General features: G+C 42.2%; 1 pseudogene across 1 annotated transcript in view; it reads right to left on the minus strand.

Moving 5' to 3' along the window:
• The window catches only part of LOC110498749 (zinc transporter ZIP11-like), a 155,166-nt pseudogene that overhangs the window by 84,238 nt on the left and 48,662 nt on the right, over positions 1-22,266 (minus strand). The window contains exon 4 of the transcript XR_016489369.1: positions 1,067-1,197. The product of XR_016489369.1 is annotated as a zinc transporter ZIP11-like (transcript). The remainder of the gene's footprint in view (positions 1-1,066; positions 1,198-22,266) is intronic.

Raw genomic sequence — 22,266 nt, forward strand, 5'->3', positions numbered from 1 at the left:
AAAAAACAAGCCATGAGGTTGGAATTGCTACCGAAAAATGTCTGCAGCATTGAAGGTCCCCAAGAACACAGTGGCCTCCATTATTCTTAAATGGAAGAGGTTTGGAAGGACAACCATCTCTGCAGCACTCCACCAATCAGGCCTTTATCATAGAGTGGCCAGACGGAAGTCACACCTCAGTTAAAAGCACATGACAGCCCACTTGGAGTTTGCCAAAAGGCACCTAAAGACTCTCAGACCATGAGAAACAAGATTCTCTGATGAAACTAAGATTTTACTTTTTGGCCTGAATGCCAAGCGTGACGTCTGGAGGAAACCTGGCACCATCAATCCATCTGCTCCAGAGAGTTCAGGACCTCAGACTGGAGCAAAGGTTCACCTTCCAACAGGAGAACGACCCTAAGCACACAGCCACAACAACACAGGAGTGGCTTCGGGACACGTCTCTGAATGTCCTTGATTGGCCCAGCCAGAACCTAGACTTGAACCCGATCGAACGTCTCTGGAGAGATCTGAGAATAGCAGTGCAGCGACACTCTCCTTCCAACCTGACAGAGCTTGAGAGGATCTGCAGAGAAGAATGGGAGAAACTCCGCAAATAGAGGTTTGCCCAGGTTGTAGCATCATATCCAAGAAGACTGAAGGCTATAATCGCTGCCAAAGGTGCTTCAACAAAGTACTGAGTAAAGGACCTGAACACCTATGTAAATGTAATATTTCAGTTTTTTATTTTTAATACTATAGCAAAAAAAAATCTAAAAAACTGTTTTTGATTTGTCATGATGGGGTTTTGAGTGTAGATTGATGAGGATTTGTTTTCCCCCATCCATTTTAGAATAAGGCTATAACATAACAAAATGTGGGAAAAGTCAAGGGGTCTGAAAACCTTCCGAATATACTATATGTTTCCCATGCCAATCAAGCCATTTGAATTGGAGAGAGAGAGAAAGAATATCCAAAAGCAAGCCATCAGAGAAATGAGACTCATGGTGGGTGGTTTTGAGTGTTTTTTGAGTTGAGTGGGGAAGTTGCTGATGATGATGTGGGTATCTGAAGGGAAGCTTGCCTGAGAGTGGTCCTGCTCTACCTATCCTGATGGTCATCTCGTCTGATGGCTGGGAACAGGGGGTCCTCCTCCTTGGCCAGTTTGGATCCTGGGGGCAGGGCCAGGGCTATGTGGGGGTCCACCCCTACGCCCTAAAAAACACAGGCAGGGAGACAAACGAACATACAGGGATTAACAGGTTATAGGGAATGAGAATGCATTCTCTTTTGCTATAGACCTGGCCATGAGGGTATAGTGGTACAGCAACAGTAGACGTACACAGTCAGTAAGAAATACTTTGGCATGCACAAATAATCAACTTGGCTCTGCTTCTATTTGTTCATGTAAACTTAATTCTGATATTTTTATCAGAGGGTAATTACATCAAGTGCTGCTTGTCAACTTAAAATAACGTTACGTAACCTATGATCAATTCATTCTGGAACAAAAACGAACCTTCAAAGAAAACATTTGAAAAAAAAATGATAATCTAATCTCACACTTATTCAAAGCCTGTTCACACCTCCTTGTTGAAGGCTCTGCTTAAAAGCAGGTACAGAAAGAGAGAAAGGCTTGCTAAAAGCTTTTAGTCGGTAGGTGAGTCATGTTCAAATAGGCTACGTCATAAGCATACGCGGCAAAGCTTCTCTTTCTAATGTTCCCCACCTAGTTTCTGGAAAAAAAGCATGCCAACAAAGCAGATCAAAACCACTTATACATTTATTAATGCTCCCATTAACAAAGATGATTATCTTCGGATGCGCTGTTAAACTCCACACAAAAGTACCAATCAATAATCGTCAGCACATCCATAAAACTGTGGGATTCTACACTGGAAATAATCACAATCAGTAGTTGTTTTTTGCCTTTGTTATTATTTACGTCGGGGCAAATCAGGTGGCATAGAGACTAACACTGTCCATTCATAACAAACAAAAAAAAACAGACATAAAAGTGCAGCAGTGGGCTTGAGGAGCCAACATGAACCAGACAGGTAGTGTGGGCTTGACGGTTTTTGAATATGAAGTGTTGTAAGACCGCAAAACAATCAGGCCCATTTGAAAATTGAGGGAGAGAGCTTATTGCAGAGAAGCCACACAAAAAAAAGGCTCTCACTTCTTCACAATTTAAAACAAGCTTCACGCAACAAGGATTCAAAATCATTTGTGTCTTCATGTCTGTCTGCGTGTGCGACTCAGTGCGTGAGTGTGTGTGTGAGTGTGCCTGCCAGCATGCGTGTGTGCATGCCTTTGGGGAAGTGGAGATGGCAGACCTGACACAATGGTATCAACGGGAAGTTATTACTGTAACTGTTAAACACTGCAAACAAGGGCCTGATGGGAAAGCTCAGGGGCATTCTAGTGTCTGCAGCTGTAGCATGGGACCACAGCCAGATTACACTAATACTACACCCTGGCTGTTCCCAAATGGCACCCCGTTCCCTATATAGTGCACTATGGGGCCCTATGGGGCCTGGTAGTGGACTATATAGTGAATAGGGTGCCATTTGGGATACATCCCTTGTTCCTCTCCAATGACAACAATGACATTAAATCCAGGGGGGTAGCCAGGGTCTGAGTTTTAGTGAGGCCTAAAATGTTATTTGGAGAACAGCAAAAACAAGGAAAAATTACCTCAGCCATTATCACATTGGTTACCTTAGCTTCATTCACCTCAGCTTATCTACAAACAGATAGCGGCTAATTGATAGTTGATAGCCTAACACATTAACTCGCAATCAAGACGAAAAACTATAATTTAATATGTACATAGTGATCTATTAGCAGAAAATCTATTCTATTAACAAAAGGTAAAGAAATACGTTTGCTTTACACAACATTTATGTTGTTATAGTCGTTATACAGCTAATTCTACACATTTTGGCTTCCCGAGTGTTTCAGTGGTTTAATGCACTGCATCGTAGTACTAGAGATCCTGGTTAGAGTCCAGGCTCTGTCACAGACGGCCGCAACTGGGAGACCCATGTGGCGGCACACAATTGGCCCAGCGTCGTCCGGGTTCGGAGAGGGTTTGGCCGGAAGGGATGTTCTTGTCCCACCGCACACTAGAGACTCCTGTGGCGGGCCAGGCGCAATGCACGCTGACACGGTCACCAGGTGTACGGTGTCTCCTCCAACACATTGGTGTGGCTGGGTTCCGGGTTAAGCGGGCATTGTGTCAAGAAGCAGTGTGGCTTGGCTGGGTTTGTGTTTTGGAAGATGCACGTTTCTCGACCTTCGCCTCTCCCGAGTTCGTATGGGAATTGCATCGATGGGACAAGACTGTAACTACCAATTGGATACCACAAATTTGGGGAGAAAAAGGAGTACAAAAATAATTGACAAAAAATATGAATTATTCTACACATTTTATCAAGGGGAGAATTTTTTGCAGTTATTCTCCACATTTTTCCATTACTTATTATGAAATCTAAGTGAGAGTGGCAATGATTTCTTCAAGTTTAGATAGCTGGCTAGACTATCTAAACTAATTTACCAATCTAAATTTTAACTGACATGGGTTACTTGAGTGACTGTCATTAAATGACATACAGTGGCTTGTGAAAGTATTCACCCCGTTGGCATTTTTCCTATTTTGTTGCCTTACAACCTGGAATTTAAATGGATTTTGGGGGAGGTTGTATCTTTTTATTTACACAACATGCCTACCACTTTGAAGATGCAAAATATGTTTTATTGTGAAACAAACAGAAAACTTGAGCGTGCATAACTATTCACCCCCCCACTACTTTGTAAAGCCACCACCATGCTTCACTGTTGGGATGGTGTTCTCAGGGTGGGGGGAGGTGATGGGTTTGCACCAGACATAGCATTTTTCCTTGATGACCAAAAAGCACAATTGTTGTCTCATCTGACCAGAGTACCTTCTTCCATATGTTTGATGAAGGCATATGGAGTCTCCCACATGTATTTTGTCAAACACAAAACGTGTTTGCTTATATTTTTCTTTAAACAAAGGCTTTTTTCAGGCCACTCTTCCGTAAAGCCCAGCTTTGTGGAGTGTACGGCTTAAAGTGGTCCAATGGACAGATACTCCAATCTCCTCTCTGGAGCTTTGCAGCTCCTTCATGGTTATCTTTGGTCTCTTTGTAGCCTCTTTGATTAATGCCCTCCTTGCCTGGTCAGTGAGTTTTGGTGGGCGGCCCTCTCTTGGCAGGTTTGTTGTGGTGCCATATTCTTTCCATTTTTAATAATGGATTTAATGGTCCTCCGAGGGATGTTCAAAGTTTCTGATATTTTTTTTATAACCGAACCCTGATCTATACTTCTCCACAACTTTGTCCCTGACCTGTTTGGAGAGCTCCTTGGTCTTCATAGTGCCACTAGCTTGGTGGTGCCTCTTGCTTAGTGTTGTTGCAGACTCTGGGGCCTTTCAGAACAGGTGTAAATATACTGAGATCATGTGACAGACCATGTGAAACTTAGATTGCACACAGGTGGACATTATTTAATTATGTGACTTCTGAAGGTAATTGATAGCACCAGATCTTATTTCAGGGCTTCATAGTAAAGGGGATGAATAAATACGCACACGTCATTTTGTTTTTAATCAGTGGCTTAAAAACAAAGATGTCATTGTACGCTGATGATTCATGTTCTTTTGAAACCACAATTAGAATCCTTCCACAGCCTCATAGAGGATCTAGATACTTTTGTTAACCTCTCTGGATTAAAACCAAATTATGATAAATTATGATACTATATTACATATTGGATCACAAAAAAATGCTACTTTTACATTACCGTGTAGTTTACCAATAAAATGGTCTGATGTGGACATACGAGGGATGTGGACATACTCGATACACAAATCCCAAAAGAAAGAAATGTTCTCACTCCAATAAATGTTTACAGAAAGTTAGCAAAAATAAATAAAATCTTGCTTGCATGGAAAGGAAAATACCTGTCTATTTGTGGAAAAAATCACCCTGATTAACTCTACAGTAATATCACAGTTTACCTATTTGCTTATGGTTTGCCAACACCTAGCGATCTGCTTTTAAATTATATGAACAAAACATATTACATTTTATGTGGAATGGCAAGCCAGACAAAATTAAAAGGGCCTATTTATATAACGAATATGAATTCGGAGGGCAGAAATGATTAAATATTAAAGCATTAGACCTCTCACTAAAGTCATCAGTCATACAAAAGTTATACTTAAATCCAAAATGGTTCTCTAGTAAATTAGTAAGAATGTCTCACCCGATGTTGAAGAATGGCCCTTTTCCCTTTCTTCAGATTACATCTGCTCACTTTCAGTTATTTGAAAACAAAATAATCTCCAAAATATCGTATTTTTTTTTACAAGCCTTAGAAAGTTGGTTGCTATTTCAGTTTAATCCACCTGAAAAGACAGAACAAATAATACAAAAAATATTGTGGTTAAACTCAAATATACGAATTGATTAAAAACACGTATTTTTCCATCAAATTTTTTTTAAAGGTACAATTTTTGTAAATTATATCATAATTAGGACTGGTGGAGTTATGTCACACATGCAGCTAACACAGACATATGGAAATGTCTGTTCTACCCAAAATTACAACCAACTAATTGCAGCATTACCACAAAAATGAAAGAGGCAAGTAGAAGGTGGAAAAAGTACAGAACTTGTCTGATGGCCCTGCATTAAAGACCATAAATAGTTAAAGACATTTGTGATAAATAAAAATATATACCAATTTCATTTAAGGACTAAAACTTTGGGAAGAGATTTTCAATGTACCGATTCCATGGCACATGGTTTATGAATTCACCCGCACAACAATGCCAGATTCAAACCTTCAAATTGTTCAATATAAATTCTAATACAACATTTTTGCAACCAATAGAATGTTACATATACGGGGTATACAATCTTCCAGCTCTGCAGATTTTGCAGCGAGGAGGCAGAGTCATTAGATCATTTATTTTGGTACTGTCCATATGCAGCTCGTTTTTAGTCACAGGTCCAGGAATGGCTGGACTAACGCTGCAGATAGCAATACTGGGTGATTTGAAAAGTCATAGTCAATCGATCAATAATGTAACCATTATTTTAGCAAAACAATTGTATATTTAATTTACAATCTGTAGAAGCTATGAGAATAGAAAGGTGCGGCACTTTTGTGATACATCACAGCACAGTTGAAAAATGCATGGCAAATAGAAATCCAAAATGGATGGTGTTAAGAGATAGACGGGAGGGGTTGAAGGGGAATGAAGGGTGGGACTAATAACAACAAGATAACCAATGTACAGGGTAGAGGGTCTGTAAAACAGGGTCTGTAAAATGTATATGGGTTCTGAAATGAGGTGAAATAGCACATTTACAAATAGAAACTGGATGGACATTAGAAATAGAGGAAGGACTAAAAACATACTAAATATAACTATTGTAAAATAGATGGTGTATAATAAGTATAAACTGAAGGTAGAAGCCTAAGTGTTATTGTTTATTAGTTTACTCCAATTGGGGGAGGGGTGGTAGGGTTTGCAGGTAATAATAAAGGTATATTCTTTTTTTAAAAGTGTGTATATGTATGAATGTATGTATGTATGTATATACAGTTGAAGTCGGAAGTTTACGTACACCTTAGCCAAATTCATCTAAACTCAATTTTTCACAATTCCTGACATTTAATCCTAGTAAAAAATTCCCTGTCTTAGGTAAGTTAGGATCACCACTTTACTTTACGAATGTTAAATGTCAGAATAATAGTAGAGAGAATGATTTATTTCAGCTTTTATCTATTTCATCACATTCCCAGTGGGTCAGAAACGTAGCCGGGTAGTCTTCCACAAGCTTCCCACAATAAGTTGGGTGAATTTTGACCAATTCCTCCCAACAGAGCTGGTGTAACTGTGTCAGGTTTGTAGGCTTCATTGCTCGCACACGCCTTTTCAGTTCTGCCCAAAAATGTTCAATAGGATTGAGGTCAGGGCTTTGTGATGGCCACTCCAATACCTTGAATTTGTTGTCCTTAAGCCATTTTGCCACAACTTTAGAAGCATGCTTAGGGTCATTGTCCATTTGGAAGACCCATTTGCGACCAAGTTTTAACTGATGTCTTAAGATGTTGCTTCAATATATCCACGTAATTTTCCTCCCACATAATTTCCCTCCCTCATGATGCCATCTATATTGTGAAGTGCACCAGTCCCTCCTGCAGCAAAGCACCGCCACAACATGATGCTGCCACCATCGTGCCTCACAGTCTTGGATGGTGTTCTTTGGCTTGCAAACCTCCCCCTTTTTCCTCCAAACATAACAATGGTCAGTATAGCCAAAACAGTTCTATTTTTGTTTCATAAGACCAGAGGACATTTCTCCAAAAAGTACAATCTTTGTCCCCATGTGCAGTTGCAAACCATAGTCTGGCTTTTTTTATGGCGGTTTTGGAGCAATGGCTTCTTCCTAGCTGAGCGGCCTTTCAGGTTATGTCGATAAAGGACTTGTTTTACTGTGGATATAGATACTTTTGTACCCGTTTCCTCCAGAATCTTCACAAGGCCCTTTGCTGTTGTTCTGGGATTGATTTGCACTTGTCGCACCACAGTACGTCCATATCTAGGAGCCAGAACTCGTCTCCTTCCTGAGTGATATGATGGCTGCGTGGTCCCACGGTGTTTAAACTTGCATACCATTATTTGTACAGATGAACGTGGTACCTTCAGGCGTTTGGAAATTGCTCCCAAGAATGAACCAGACTTGTGAAGGTCTGCAATTTTTTTATGAGGTCTTGACTGATTTCTTTTGATTTTCCTATGATGTCAAGCAAAGAAGCACTATGTTTGAAGGTAGACCTTGAAATACATCCACATGTACACCTCCAATTGACTCAAATAATGTCAATTAGCCCATCAGAAGCTTCTAAAGCCATGACAATTTTCTGGAATGTTCCAAGCTGTTTAAAGGCACAGTCAACTTAGTGTATGTAAACTCCTGACCCACTGGAAATGTGATACAGTGAATTATAAGTGAAATAATCTGTCTGTAAACAATTGTTGGAAAAACTACTTGTATCATGCACAAAGTAGATGTCCTAACCGACTTGCCAGAACTATAGTTTGTTAACAAGAAATTTGTGGAGTGGTTGAAAAACAAGTTTTAATGACTCCAACCTAAGTGTATGTAAACTTCTGACTTGAACTGTACGCAGAGACTGGAGAAACTCTCCAGTGAGGAGATGTTGTTATGGCAGAGAGATGAACAATGATGAAGAGAGAGACTACGGGAGGAAGGGATGGAGGCAGAGAGAAAAAAAGAGGAGAGGGAACAGAGAGAGAAAGAGAGAGAGGTTGCTTCTTTTTTAGACCATTCTCAATAGCCAGCCATTGTTTGAATAATTCAGAACATTCCTCAGTGTGTCTCACAAAACAATGCACACTATGTTGGAGGGGTGTAATACTTTACAAAATTAAGTGCACCCAAGTACAAAACACTATGCTAGATTATATACAGTGCATTCGGAAATTATTCAGACCCCTTGACTTTTTACACATTTTGTTACGCTACAGCTACATTTTGTTACGCTAAGGCTACAGCCTTATTCTCCAATTTATTAAACGTTTTTCCTTATATACAGTGCCTTGCGAAAGTATTCGGCCCCCTTGAACTTTGCGACCTTTTGCCACATTTCAGGCTTCAAACATAAAGATATAAAACTGTATTTTTTTGTGAAGAATCAACAACAAGTGGGACACAATCATGAAGTGGAATGACATTTATTGGATATTTCAAACTTTTTTAACAAATCAAAAACTGAAAAATTGGGCCAAAAACGTTGCATTCTACCTAATACAATTTTTCTTTTTTAAAGGCGATGTCTGTATCTGAATGTCTGTATCGGAATAGCCTGCTCCTGTAATGACAGAACAAACAGAAAATACTGTTAGCCTGAGACCTAAATATCCCTGGATAAGCACTCACAACAATGTTAGCATTTACTAAATACCGTCATATAGGCCACTAAGTCAACAAAAAAATTCAATCGTATTTATTTATAAAGCCCTTGTTATATCAGCTGTCACAAAGTGCCGTACAGAAACCCAGCCTAAAACCCCAAACAGCAAGCAATGCAGGTGACTTTGCTTAAGCAATGCAAGTGACTTACTCAATGGGATAAGTTGCATTGCCCCTCGAACGCGGTCTTGTGGATGTCAAGAGACGGATGTGATTTTGATGCGCTGGCAGTCCTCGATAGACTTATGAGAAAGATGAAAATTAGGAAAATGAGGACTCGCAGGTGTAAGTCGATCCAAACATTTTTAGCACATAAAATCCACGTTTCTGTATTGTGCTGTATTCCTCTGACCATGCCACCCAAAATTGCACACAAAAGACACGGCACTTCCGAGCGCAACCCTGATTTGGCTCGATGTCTGGAATTCAATCAGCTCAGTTTGAATTGCGGCCTCATCCAGCGAGGGTATTGTTTTCTTAGCAAGGGAGGAGAATTCTCCACCTGGGCGGACTGTGAGAGGTTCACATACAAACACAATGATATCCTTGGGAATGCTGTAGTCTTCAAATCTGGTGGAGAAGTTGTCCGGTCCCTCTGCCTGCAGATCTTCAGTGTGCTGAAGTCCAGTAACCTTCCAGATGACAAGTCCAAATCGAACAACTAAAGCTTCCTAGTAAAAGCCTCAAGTTTTTCCACCATGTCCATGACTATTTCCCCTCTTTCTTGTAACTGCAGATTAAACCCGTTTAAGTGACAGGATAGTTTAGCCAAAAAAGCCGTGTGTGTAGCTTGCAGTTAAAGCTGTCTGGGGCAGTAAGGCCACTTTGAAAGTTCCATGATTAGATTCATAATGATACCTGAGATCGAATTCTTTGCAAACCTCAACATTTTCATTGCAAATAACACACACTGGCTTGGCATTGGGAAAATATGGTAAGGTGAACGTATATCTCTCTGTACATTCTTCCCTGAAACTTAGATTTTCATTATCCACCTTTGTTTTGATACTTACTATCAAGCTAATTGTTCTGAATGAATGCTGACGTTACAAAAAAGTAGTGGAGCTAATTATGTTCTGGCCGGCCGACTATTAGCTCAGAACCTAGTTGACAAACCCTGCTTTTCTCAGTACTTTGTTGAAGCACATTTAGCAGCGATTACAGCCTTGAGTCTTCTTGGGTATGACCCGACAAGCTTGGCACACCTGTATTTGGGGAGTTTCTCCCATTCTTCTCTGCAGATCCTCTCAAGCTCTGTCAGGTTGGATGGGGAGAGTCGCTAAACAGCTATTTTCAGGTCAAGGATCTGTCTGTACTTTGCTCCATTCATCTTTCCTTCAATCCCGACTAGTCTCCCAGTCCCACTGAAAAACATCCCCACAGCATGATGCTGTCACCACCATTCTTCACCGTAGGGATGGTACCAGGTTTCCTTCAGACTTGACGCTTGGCATTCAGGCCAAAGAGTTCCATCTTGGTTTTATCAGAACAGAGAATCTTGTTTCTCATGGTCTGAGAGTCCTTTAGGTGCTATTTTGGCAAACTCCAAGTGGCTTTCATGGCCCTTTTACTGAGGAGTTGCTTCTGTCTGGCCACTCTACCATAAAGACCTGATTGTTGGAGGGGTGCAGAGATGATTGTCCTTCTGGAAGCTTCTCCCATCTCCACATCTCTGGAGTTCTGTCAGAGTGACCATCACGTTCTTAGTTACCTCACTGACCAAGGCCCTTCTCCCCCGATTGCTCAGTTTGGCTGGGCGGCCAGCTCTAGGAAGAGTCTTGATCGTTCCAAACTTCTTCCATTTAAGAATGACGGAGGCCACTGTGTTCTTGGGGACATTCAATGCTGCAGCCCTTTTTTGGTACCCTTCCCCAGATCTGTGCCTCAACACGATCCTGCCTCAGAGCTCTACGGACAACTCCGTCGACCTCAATGCTCTGACATTTACTGTCAACTGTGGGACCTTATATAGACAGGTATGTGCATTTCCAAATCATGTCCAATCAATTGAATTTACCACAGGTGGACTCCAATCAAGTTGTAAAAACATCAAGGATTTAATTTTTTATAAATGTGCAACATTTTCTATAAAACCTGTTTTTGCTTTGTCATTATGGGGTATTGTGTATCATGACACAAGGCGAGACCCTGATGCAGACACAGGAGGCAGATGGTTGGATTCTTACCATATTTATTAAAACAACAGGGTCAGGCAAGAGAAAAGTCGTAGAAACTGGGGTGAATAAGCGCCACCTGGAGGGGGTGGAGACAATCACAGGAACAGGTGAAACAGATCAGGGTGTGACAGTGTGTGGATTGATGAGGAAAAATATTAATTTAATACATTTTAGAAAAAGGCTGTAACGAAATAAAATGACGAAAAAGGGGTGTGAATACTTTCCGAATGCAATGTATGTAATATGATAAAAATGTACTCGATAGATGAGACGCTAGTGAATACACTCCTTATAATCATAAACATCACGCTAGTGAGAGCACAACTTAGACCAATTTACCAGCCATGTTGTCAACTGGGAATAAAACTAAAGATGTGTCCCTTGGGCCAGGTGGTTTTTTTAATAGTCCACTAAGGCCCCATCTATCTATTCAGTATGGCACCTTCCTTCATCCAGCAGTTGATTAATTGCTCTGGACCCAGATGAATTCCCCTCAGTCCCCAGACCCTGTTGTCGGGAAATTCTGTGTACGTGTTTGTATTTTTGTGTGCGTGCGTGCAGCCGTGAGTGTGTGCATTCATGAGTGCATAGGTGTGTAATTAATTATACACTACCTTGTCAAAAGTTTTAGAACACATTCTCAATCAAGGATTTTTCTTCATTTTTACTATTTTCTTGTCGAATAATAGTGAAGACATTAAAACTTTAAAATAACAGATATGGAATCATGTAGTATCCAAAAATAGTGTGAAACAAATCAAAATATATTTTACATTTGAGACTCTTCAAATAGCCACCCTTTGTCTTGATGACAGCTATGCACACTCTTGGCATTGTCTCAACCGAGACCCAGAGATATGGCTTTTTCTTTGCAACTCTGCCTAGAAGACCAGTATCTCGCCTCTTCACTGTTGACGTTGAGAATGGTGTTTTGCGGGTATAATTTAATCAAGCCACAAGTTGAGGACTTCTGCGTCTGTTTCTCAAACTAGACACTCTAATGTACCTCCCACTCCCATTTCTATTCTGGTTAGAGCCCGTTTGCACTGCTCTATGAAGGGAGTAGTACACAGCGTTGTACCAGATCTTCAGTTTCTTGGCAATTTCTCGCATGGAATAGCCTTAATTTCTCAGAACAAGAATAGACTGACGAGTTTCAAAAGAAAGTTATTTGTTTCTGGTCATTTTGAGCCTGTAATTGAACCCACAAACGCTGATGCTCCAGATACTCAATGTGTCTAAAGAAGGCCAGTTGAATTGCTTCTTTAATCAGGACACAGTTTTCAGCTGTGCTAACATAATTGCAAAAGGGTTTTCTAATGATCAATTAGTCTTTTAAAATTATAAACTTGGATTAGCTAACACAACATGCCATTGGAAGACAGGAGTGATGGTTTCTGATAATGGGCCTCTGTACGCCTATGTAGATATTCCATAAAAAATCTGCCGTTTCCAGCTATAATAGTCATTTACAACATTAATAATGTCGACACTGTATTTCTGATCAATTTGATGTTATTTTAATGGAAAACATTTTTTGCTTGTCTTTCAAAAACTTGGAAATTTGTAAGTGACTCCAAACTTTTGAACGGTAGTGTATATACACACAGAGCTCATAGATTTCTGTGATTATGTATTCATATCCTGTAGGGGGACATCTATCAGGGACAGACAAGCATGTTGAAAGGGCAGTCAGACTGGAGAAGAAAGAGAGACACAGCAACAACAAAAAATTGCTACAGAGACTCTGCCAACAAACACCTCACTGGACTAGTAAAGCCTGAGCTCACAGTTGGCTTTGGCTCACAGTTGGCTTTGGTTACTGCTGTGAACCACCCAGGAGCAATGTGCACTCATTGTGTGTGCGTGCTTGAGTGTGTGCATCATATCTGAATGGAAAAGAGTCTTGCAGCAGGCCAGCGTCGCCCAGGTTAGGGTAGGGTTTGGCCGGTAGGGATGTTCTTGTCCCATCGTGTACTAGCAACTCCTGTGGCGGGCCGGGCGCAATGCACGCTGACAAGGTCGCCAGGTGTACGGTGTTTCCTCTGACACACTGGTGTGGCTGGCTTCCAGGTTAAGCGGGCATTGTGTCAAGGAGCAGTGTGGCTTGGCTGGGTTGTGTTTTCGGAGGACGCATGGCTCTCAACCTTCGCCTTTCCAGAGTCCGTATGGAAGTTGCATCGATGGGACAAGACTGTAACTACGAATTGGATACCATGAATTTGGGGAGAAAATGGGGTAAAATAAAAGGAAAATTAAATAAATAAAAGGAAAAGAGTCTTGAACATATTCAAGTTTGTATAAACATAATATTTGTCTGAATTGATATTCTGAATGGGTCTGTATCATTTCAAAAGAACACCTGCCGCCGCCTTAACAGCTACAGCTACAACAACAGCCATTCCAGTGGATGACATCACACTCCCCAGGATCTTTGAATGCACTAACAAATCCACCTGTTGAGACATCCAGTCCACAATAATTGCTTCCTAAAGACATGTAATGTGCCCAGATGATTGTGGCTTTTCACCAGAGGTGGGACCAAGTCACTATTATTCGAGTCACAAGCAAGTATCAAGTCGAGTCCCATGTAGAATGTGTCGCGTCAAGTCCAAGTCCTAGTCATTCTGAGAGCAAGTCAAGTCACAAGTTTTTTAAAGTCTCAAGTCAAGTAAAATAAAAATCTATACAGGCAATGACTTCTTCAACTATAAATTTAAATAGACAATCTTAGTGTATTTATCGAGGTTACCAGAAAGATGTTTTCATTATTTTGTCAACAACACATTTTGATTATGCAATAATTAATTTTAACAACCAATTCCAAATAAAAGCTTCTTGAGTAAACAAGCAATTTCAAGAAATGTCGACAAACCAAAAGACCAGTAGGCCTATGCTATAAATTGTTGCTTGATGCCCCATTGCTGGTGAGTCTGCAAAGTAAATGGTTAATATTCTTGATCACCAATATTTTGGGGAGCTGCATATTAATTTATGGCAATCCTCTCTCCCTAGAATTTGACGTTTGCGCTGCACCCGATCCTATAGATGTAAAGCAAATTTAGCTCAGTGGATTTTAAACTTTTTGACACACAACCCCCAAAAGGGAGTGGATCAAAGTTTGCGAACCCTGCGCACGCACAGGGTGCACAATCGCTGTGCAAATGTAGCCTGTCTTTACAGCCATAAACATGAATTGTTCGTAGAGCTCCGAGACAGGATTGTGTTAAGGCTCAGATCTGGAGAAGGGTACCAAAAAAAGTCTGCAGCATTGACAGTCCCCAAGAACACAGTGGCCTCCATCATTCTTAAATGGAAGAAGTTTGGAACCACCAAGACTCTTCCTAGAGCTGGCCGCACAGGAAAATTGAGAAATAGGGGAAGAAGGGTCTTGGTCAGAGAGGTGATCAAGAACCCAATAGACACTCTGACAGAGCTCTAGAGTTCCTCTGTGGAGATTGGAGAACCTTCCAGAAGGACAACAATCTCTGCAGCACTCTACCAATCAGGCCTTTATGGTAGATTCTCTGGTCTGATGAAACCAAAATGGAACTCTTTGGCCTGAATGCAAAGCGTCACGTCTGTAGGAAACCTGGCAGCAGCCTTACGGTGAAGCATGGTGGTGGCAGCATCATGCTGTCGACCATTTCAAATCCCACCATACCTTCTCCACTAGGCAATCTGGTTTCCGAGACGGTCATTGGTTAGCGTGCACTGCGCCTGTCCCGCCACAGGAGTCGCTTGTGCGCGATGAGACAAGGATATCCCTACCGGCCAAACCCTCCCTAACCCGGACAATGCTAGGCCGACTGTGCGTCGCTCCACGGACCGCCCGGTCGCGGCCGACTGCGTCAGAGCCTGGGCGCAAACCCAGAGTTTCTGGTGGCACAGCTAGCGCTGCTGCTGGTGGCGCAGTGCCCTAGACCACTGCGCCACCTGGGAGGCCCCGCCATAAGAAGTTTTAAGGTTATTGTCCTGCTGAAAGTTTTCTTTTTTTATATTATTTCACCTTTATTTAACCAGGTAGGCCAGTTGAGAACAAGTTCTCATTTACAACTGAGACCTGGCCAAGATAAAGCAAGATTATGGAAATAAATAGGCCCTAGAGGCGATAATAATTACAATTTGGCATTAATACTGGAGTGATAGATGTGCAGATGATGATATGCAAGTAGAGATACAGAGGTGCAAAAGAGAAAGTGGGTAAGTAATAATATGGGGATGAGGTAGTCGGGTGTGTTATTTACAGACTGGCTGTGTACAGGTACAGTGATAAGGTAAGCTGCTCAGACAGCTGATGCTTAAAGTTAGAGAGGGAGATATAAGTCTCCAGCTTCAGAGATTTTTGCAATTCGTTCCAGTCATTGGCAGCAGAGAACTGGCAGGAAAGGCAGACAAAGGAAGTGTTGGCTTTGGGGATGACCAGTGCAATATACCTGCTGGAGCGTGTGCTACGGGTGGGTGTTGCTATGGTGACCAGTGAACTGAGATAAGGCTGGGCTTTATCTAGCAAAGACTTACAGATGACCTGGAGCCAGTGGGTTTGGTGACGGATATGTAGTGAGGGCCAGCCAAAGAGAGCATACAGGTCGCAGTGGTGGGTAGTATATGGGGCTTGTGATAGACTACATCCAGTTTGCTGAGTAGAGTGTTGGGGGCTATTTTGTAAATGACATCGCCGAAGTCAAGGATCGGTAGGATAGTCAGTTTTACAAGGGTAAGTTTGGCGGCATGAGTGAAGGAGGCTTTGTTGCGAAATAGGAATCTGATTCTAGATTTAATTTTGGATTGGAGATGCTTAATGTGAGTCTGAAACGTCCAGAGTAGTGATGCTAGTCGGGCGGGAGGGTGCGGGCAGCAATCGGTTGAAAAGCATGCACTTAGGTTAACTGGCATTTAAAAGCAGTTGGAGGCCACGGAAGGAGTGTTGTATGACGTTGAAGCTCGTTTGGAGGTTTGTTAGCACAGTGTCCAAGGAAAGGTCAGAAGTATACAGAATGGTGTCGTCTGCATAGATGTGGATCAGAGAATCACCAGCAGCAAGAGCGACATCATTGATATATACAGAGAAAAGAGTCGGCCCGAGAATTGTACCCTCTGGCACCCCCATAGAGACTGCCAGAGGTACGGACAACAGGCCCTCCGATTTGACACACTGAACTCTATCTAAGAAGTAGTTGGTGAACCAGGCGAGGCACTCATTTGAGAAGCCACGGCTATTGAGTCTGCCGATAAGAATACGGTGATTGACAAATTCGAAAGCCTTGGCCAGGTCGATGAAGACAGCTGCACAGTACTGTCTTTTATCGATGGCGGTTATGATATCGTTTAGGACCTTGAGCGTGGCTGAGGTGCACCCATGACTGGCTCGGAAACCTCGTATTGCCTCAGACAATACAAAAGAGAGGTTGCATAGGCTAGTTATAGGGGTTGAAACAATTTTGGCGGATAATTTTAGAAAGAGAGGGTCCAGATTGTCTAGCCCAGCTGTCTAGCTGTCTAGCCCAGCTGATTTGTAGGGATCAAGATTGCCTAGTGGAGAAGGTATGGTTCAGCATCAGCTGTCTGGGCTTGGGCAAGTTGCTGCAGGGGGTGCTGAGATGTTGGCCAGGGTAGAGGTAGCCAGATGGAAAGCGTGGCCAGCCGTGGCAAAAATGCTTATTGAAATGATCAATTATCATAGATTAATTGGTGGTGACAGTGTTTCCTAGCCTCAGTGCAGTGGGCAGCTGGGAGGAGGTGCTCTTATCCTCCATGGACTTTACAGTTTCCCAAAACTTTTTGGAATTAGTGCTACAGGAAGCAAATTTCTGTTTGAGAAAGCTATCCTTTGCTTTCCTAACTGACTGAGTATATTGGTTCCTAACTTCCCTGAAAAGTTGCATATCGCAGGTGCTTTTCGATGCTAATGTTTTTCTGCTGGTCAAGGGCAGTCATATCTGGGGTGAACCAAGGGCTATATCTGTTCTCTAAATTTTTTGAATGGGGCATGCTTATTTAAGATGGAGAGGAAAGCACTTTTGAAGAGCAACCAGGCATCCTCTACTGACGGGATGAGGTCAAAATCCTTCCAGGATACCCGGGCCAGGTCGATTAGAAAGGCCTGCTCCCTGAAGTGTTTTAAAGGAGCGTTTGACAGTGATGAGGGGTGGTTGTTTGGCCGCGGACCCAGTACGTAGGCAATGAGGCAGTGATCGTTGAGATTCTGGTTGAAGACAGCAGAGGTGTATAGGGAGGGCATCTTGGTCAGGATGAATTCTAAGAGGGTGCACATGGTTACGGATTTAGGGTTTTATCTGGTAGGTTCCTTGATGATTTGTGTGAGATTTAGGGCATCTATCTTAGATTGTAGATTAGATTGACGCCCGGGGTGTTAAGCATGTCCAAGTTTAGGTCACCTAACAGTACGAACTCTGAAGATAGATGGGGGGGCGATCAATTGACATATGGTGTCCAGGGCACAACTGAGGGCTGAGGGGGTCTATAACAAGAAGCAACGGTGAAAGACTTGTTTCTGGAAAGGTGGATTTTTAAAAGTAGAAGCTCGAATTGTTTGGGCACAGACCTGTATAGTATGACAGAACTCTGCAGACTATCTCTGCAGTAGACTGCACCCCTTTTGGCAGTTCTATCTTGTCAGAAAATGTTATAGTTAGGGATGGAAATGTCAGGATTTTTGGTGGCCTTCCTAAGCCAGGATTCAGATACGTCTAGGACATCCGGGTAGCCTGAGTGTGCTAAAGCAGTTAATAAAAGAGAGGGGGCTTCTGATGTTAACATGCATGAAACCAATGCTTTTACGGTTACAAAAGTCAACAAATGAGAGCGCCTGGGGAATGGGAGTGATGCTGGGGGCTGCAGGGCCTGGGTTAACCTCTACATCACCAGAGGAACAAAGGAGGAGTATGATAAGAGTACGGCTAAAGGCTAAAAGAACTGGTCGTCTAGTACGTTCGGGAACAGAGAGTAAAAGAGGGCGTGGAAGAATAGATTCAGGGCATAATGTACAGACAAGGGTATGGTAGGATGTGAGTACAGAGGAGGTAAGCCTAGGCATTGAGTGACGATGAGAGAGGTTTTGACTCTAGAGGCACCATCTAAGCCAGGTGTGGTCACCGCATGTGTGGAACACAAGGGCTAGCTAAGGCATATTGAGCAGGGCTGGAGGCTCTACAGTGAAATAAGACATAACTAACTAACTAAAACAGCAATAGACAAGGCATATTGACATTAGGGAGAGGCATGTGTAGCCGAGTAACCATAGGGTCCTGTTAGTAGCTAAACAAGCTGGAGGCACGGCGATTCAGACAGCTAGCAGGCCAGGGATAGCAGCAGGCTAGCAGATGGGCCTCAGGGGAACGTCGCAACGGGAGAGTCTGTTGAAACCCCCTCGTACGGTTACGTCGGCAGACCAGTCGTGATGGATCAGTGGTGCTCCGTGTCAGCAGCAAAGGGTCCAGGCAAATTAGCAGAAGAGGTATTGAAGCCTAGGAATTATCTGATGGAAGTCTTCGGCTAGCCGGGAGAAGGGCCAAGCTCGAGGCTAGCTCCAGGCTAATTGGTGCTTGCTTTGGGACGGTTACGTCGGTAGACCAGTCGTGATGGATCGGCGGAGCTCTGTGTCGGCAGGAAATGGTCCAGGTCAATTGGCAAAAGAGGTCATTGAAGCCCAGGGATTGCTTGATGGAATCTCTTCGGCTAGCCGGGAGATGGACCTAGTTTGAGGCTAACTCCAAGCTAACTGGTGCTTGCTTCGGACAGAGACATTAGATATTAGTAGCCACTCGGATAGCAGCTAGCTAGCTGTGATGATCCGGAGTAAAGGTTCATAGCTTGCGGTAGGAATCCGGGGATGTGGTAGAGAAAAGCAGTCCGATATGCTAAGGGTAGATATCGCGCTGTGCAGGCTGGCATAAGTTGCCTGGGCTGAGGCTGGCAGTCCGGGTTAACAGTGATGACCGCTAGCAGTGGCTAATTGAGAACTAGCTAGTAGCTCGTTAGCTGACTAGCTTCTTAACGGGGTTCCGGTTCAAGTGTAAAAATAGCAGATCCATACCACATTGGGTGAGGCGGGTTGAAGGAGAGTATGTTCAGTCCGTAGATGGAGAATGAGATTTTAAAAAATAAAACCAATATATATGAAATATATACAAAGAAAAATGATAAATACAAGGGACGGGACAATTCAATCAAAATAGACATCCCCACTGCTACGCCATCAAAGGTGAATTAATCTCCAAGTGTCTTGGTGGAAAGCACACTGAACCAAGTATTCCTCCAGGATTGATCTGTTTAATTTTTATCCTGAAAAACTCCCCAGTCCTTAACGATTACAGGCATACCCATAACATGATGCAGCCACCACTATGATTGCCATAACAAAGGAGTTGAATACTTACTGACTCAAGATTTTTCAGGTTTTCATTTTTAATTAATTTGTAAAATACATATTTAACATAATTCCACTTTGACATTATGGGGTATTGTGTGTAGGCCACTGACAAAAAAATCTAATTGAATCCATTTCAAATTCAGGCTGTAACAACAAAATGTGGAAAAAGTCAACGGTTGTGAATACTTCTGAAGGCACTGTTTTAGCAACTCATCCTAGTTGTTGCATCTTTAGATTACCCCTCTTTCTAAATTTCTAGCAGACATTTTAATCTGTCACATAATGAAACGCTTGCATCAGGTGCGCTGTTTAGAATGTTGTTTTCTCACAATTAGCATTTTGGCAAATGTTAGAAAATTACATTTTATCGGCTGCTACATTACAGGAGTTGCAAGATGAATTAGCATAATCTAAATGTGATTTCTGTTGTTCTGAGCACCGCGGGTGGATACCCTAATGGGTTACGCACCCAATGCATTTTCCTAATGGAAATCCTGAAGCATGCATACGCATACACACACACGACCCACCAGACAATCCACACAAAGGATACATGATAGGCAGAGCATCAGACGAGACACATAAGGAAGTAGTTAGCTTCCAGGAGAAAGTAGAAACAAAAATAGCTCTCTAGAGGCGGCTGTGTCTCGACACCTGTCGATGGCCGGCCTTTTAAGATGTCCGTTGATTAATGACGGCATCAGGGAGGGAACCAGGGAGACATCCTGTTCAGGAAATCAATGTCTTCTACCTCCTAATTAATAAGATGGTAAACAGAGAGTGGAGGAAGGGGGGTGGAGGATGTTATGCGCACAGGGAGACAGACAGCCAGACAAACACACACACACACACACACACACAGAGGTGTGAACACACAGAGACACAAACATTGAGACACACACACACACAGAGAGAGAGAGACAGAAACCCAAACTAACAAACACACTGGTTGTGTAGACTGTACACTAGAGCGTATTACACTACACACGCAGCCTTTGCAGCCAGGCATATGGAAGGCTAAATGAGCCATGGTTCCTGTTGTTGTCATAGAGTAATGATGAGGTAAGACTTGACAGAACCTCACATCAACTGATCTACTTTACGACAGTAAAGAGCAAGTGAAGTGTCTGAGCCAAGACCTCAGTTCACTCACCGTAAGATTTCTAAAAGGCTTTGCATGTCATATTCCTTTATTCATGCTGCCATTCAGTCACTTATTTACCCATGCAATCACCCTACACACACACACACACACACTCCAGCTCCCTTCCCACAGGGTTCCACAGGTTAATCAGTAAGGACGCTGCTCTCAGTTGCTCTGTAGCACTAGCCTACACACTGAAAAAATTGTTTTTACACATCTCAGTGCTGTATTCTGGACGTGGACCCCTCGCTGGGCCTGTTCCGGATCAGTGTGGGAGATTCCTTCCCTCCCTGCTGGGTGGAAAATGGAGACCGTAATCTCCATGCCGAGGTGTGCCATACTGCCAGTATTACCACAAATAGGCTGCTCTTTAAGCCCTCAGTGTTAAACCAACTGCCCATGTAAAAGGAAAGAAGCATAGAATTACATATAGAATCAAAATATATATAGCAATTTAATAGGATCTTTGTGGAAATGAGTTACACAGAAACTGACAATCCATAGGCTTATATAAAATGCACAAGCAATAGGTTACACCGCTACTACGCCATGGTCATTCATGTCACAGTGTCGTTGACTTATAGAATAGGATTTAAATGCATGCATAACATATACTGTACAGTGCCTTCAGAAAGTACTTACACCCCTTGACGTATTCCCCCAAAAAGTATGTTACAGCCTGAATTCAAAATGTATTAAATATATGTTTTCTTTCACACATCTACACACAATACCCCATAAAGACAAATTGAAAGAAAATAAACACATTTTTTGCAAATTTACTGAAAATTATAAACAGAACTCTCGTTTACATAAGCGTTCACATTCCTGTGTCAAAACATGTTAGAATCACCTTTGGCAGCGATTACAGGTGTGAGTCTTTCTGGGTAAATCTCGAAGAGCTTTGCACATCTGGATTGTACAATATTGCACATTGTTCTGTTTAAAATTATTCAAGCTCTGTCAAGTTGGTTGTTGATCATTGCTAGACAGCCATTTTCAAGTCTTGCCATAGATTTTCAAGCCGATTTAAGTCAAAACTGTAACTAGGCCACTCAGGAGCATTGAATGTCATCTTGGTAAGCAACTAAGTGTGTATTTGGCCTTGTGATTTAGGTTATTGTCCTGCTAAAAGGTGCATTTGTTAGAAAGCAGTGTTAGAAAGCAGACTGAACCAGGTTTTCCTCTATGATTCTGCATGTGCTTTGTTCTATTCCATTTATTTTTATCCTAAAACACTCCCTATCCCTTGCTGATGACAAGCATTCCCATAAGATGATGCAACCACCACCATGCTTGAAAATATGAAGAGTGGTACTCAGTGCTGTGTTGTGCTGGATTTGCCCCAAACATAACTTGTTGTATGCAGCACATAAAGTTAATTTCTTTGCCAATTTTTTTTTAGAAGTTTTACTTTAGTGCCTTGTTGCAAACAGGATGCCTGTTTTGGAATAGCTTAATTTTGTACAGGCTTCCTTCTTTTCACTTTGTCAATTCGGTTAATATTGTAAAGTGGTTGATCCATCCTCAAGTTTT

This window comes from Oncorhynchus mykiss, chromosome 20 (genome assembly GCF_057628025.1).
Source record: "Oncorhynchus mykiss isolate SJ-2025 chromosome 20, ASM5762802v1, whole genome shotgun sequence".
Taxonomy (NCBI): domain Eukaryota; kingdom Metazoa; phylum Chordata; class Actinopteri; order Salmoniformes; family Salmonidae; genus Oncorhynchus; species Oncorhynchus mykiss.